Source organism: Polypterus senegalus, chromosome 8 (genome assembly GCF_016835505.1).
Source record: "Polypterus senegalus isolate Bchr_013 chromosome 8, ASM1683550v1, whole genome shotgun sequence".
NCBI lineage: Eukaryota > Metazoa > Chordata > Cladistia > Polypteriformes > Polypteridae > Polypterus > Polypterus senegalus.
In genome coordinates, this window is record NC_053161.1 from 156,270,230 (window position 1) to 156,272,660 (window position 2,431).

The window sequence follows — 2,431 nt, forward strand, 5'->3', positions numbered from 1 at the left end:
ACGTCGTTCAACATGACAGGTTTGGTGGTGGGTCAGTGATGGTCTGGGGAGGCATATCCATGGAGGGACGCACAGACATCTACTGCGTAGGAAATGGTGCTCTGACTGCCATAAGGTATCGAGATGAAATCCTTGAACCCATTGTCAGACCCTACGCTGGTGCAGTAGGTCCTGGTTTCCTCCTAATGCACGACAATGCCTGGCCTCATGTGGCAAGAGTATGCAGGCAGTACCTGGAGGATGAAGGAATTGAAACAATTGAATGGCCTTCACGATCCCCTGACTTAAACCCAATAGAACATCTGTGAGACATTATGTTTCGGTCCATTAGGCGCCGCCAGGTTGCTCCTCAGACTGTACAACAGCTCAGGGATGCCCTCATACAGATCTGGGAGGACATGCCGCAAGACACCATCCGTCGTCTCATTAGGAGCATGCCCCGACGTTGTCAAGCATGCATACAAGCTCGTGGGGGCCACACAAGATACTGAAAAGCATTTTGAGTAGCAGAAATTAAGTTTTTGAAAAAATGGACTAGCCTGCCACATCTTCATTTCACTCTGATTTTAGGGTGTCTATACAATTGAGCCCTCTGTAGGCAGAAAACTTTTATTTCCATTAAAAGACTTGGCATCCTTTTGTTCCTAAGACATTGCCCTGTCGTTATTTGTATAGATATCCAACTTCACATTGAGATCTGATGTATCTAATGTGTTTCTTCAAAGTGTTCCTTTAATTTTTGTGAGCAGTGTATATACAGTTTTACATTTGGTCTTGAATCACAGACTTCTGTACTTACATATTCAGCACTGTGACACAGCAGGGGTGGTTTTACCTTTGGGGTCAGGGCTGTTTAACTGGGAAAAAATTCAACGCAAGGGTTTTCATCATCAACACCTGGATCTGCACTGGTTTATGTAATGGGATAGACTGCCAGTCAGAAGTAGACTATAATGACATGGTATTACAAGAACAACACGCTGCCCCAGAGGCGGATGTGTCGAGGATGAGACAGTCAAACACGTTTTGGACCTGTGCACTAGATAAAGCAGTCAGGCTCCAGATCCTACAATGCTTTAGTGTATCTACTCCCTATAAGTGGGATTATGACACCATCCTGAAGGATGAAGTAGGTTAACCGATACCACGTGTGGTCTTCCTGGCCTTCTGGGTGCTAATCTCACGTGTTAAAATAACCTTATGAGATACAAGAGTTAAACTGGTCAAACATGGTACACATCACTCCAGTTAAAATTGGTTTAGTATTCCATCTAAAGTGCAGTGATTAAACACTTTGAAACGGACATTGACAGATATGGTGTCGCAGCAGCAAAAGAACGATGGAAAGGACTGCACGGCTGGTCGGACTTACTTTAATTCTTACTCAACAGCCACTATGTATGTACCTATACTAATAAATTCCTGCTAACTTTTTGTTTGCTATATACAGTATTTGCTCTGTTTTCTCATTCCCGATTTTTAATAACTTAACCTGTTTTGAATCTTTAATAAAAAAAATCTGTTCTTATCAGTTTAATATCTGATACGTCCCCTATCTGGGGACCATATATTAAATTGATTTTTGGAACAGGGAGATGGAATAGGGGCTTGCTCCGTCCACTCCACGCATCGACCTGGTATTGCAGTACTTCCAGGAGCGGTGCACTTTCTCCTTTACTGGTATAAAACAAGACAAGCAGCCTTGGCTGGGGATTGCCTACTATGAGGGAAGGGAAAGAAGCTCTAGCCAGAGCAGGATTGATTGAATTATTTAACTGAATTATTAATTAATTTTAATTTAAAAAAAATCATGCGTGCCTATAGGCAACAGAGTCACGCTGCAGACTGCAAACCTCACGGAACGCCCTTCAGAGCACAACATGGTACACACGCATGTAATGACGCAATTTATCATAACGCCCTTTCCCAGCGTCACTCGTATCACGCCCTCTGCGAGACAGTGTTGACGCGCTCGTTGTACAGAATGCTGTAGTTGTACAAATGACAACAGTTTTCTATCTGGTCAAACATAAATAATTTCCAGTTTCATACTTATGCTATCAAATCATTCTAAACTCTTTCATGATTCCGATATAAAGTACAGTTTTATGTTTATTGTTTTTTTTTTACTATTTTGAATGGTTGTTCATTACGTTTTCCCCTGAAGTGTTACATTATAGTAAAAGTAACAAATCTTATTACTATCCAGTGTTTCAAACGGAATGTGCCTCATGAAACTCATACCTATAGATTTTCAATCTATAAATGTATTTTATATTCCCACTAGCAAATTATACACATGTAAGACAATAATAAAGCTTCATTATTTTTAGAAGGTTTTCAAAAACAGCGCTACATATAAAATTAGTTTTAAAACTGACAAGGAAACATTTTAGGAAACAGTCATTTATTGATTTGATCCATCAACGTT

At 40.6% G+C, this 2,431-nt stretch overlaps 1 non-coding gene across 1 annotated transcript; it reads left to right on the forward strand.

Annotated features, from left to right (window-relative positions):
- The first annotated feature begins 1,482 nt into the window (after window positions 1-1,482).
- Window positions 1,483-1,671, forward strand: LOC120534798. The gene has a single exon (XR_005634805.1). It is a non-coding gene; the product is annotated as a U2 spliceosomal RNA (small nuclear RNA).
- Window positions 1,672-2,431: the final 760 nt, after the last annotated feature.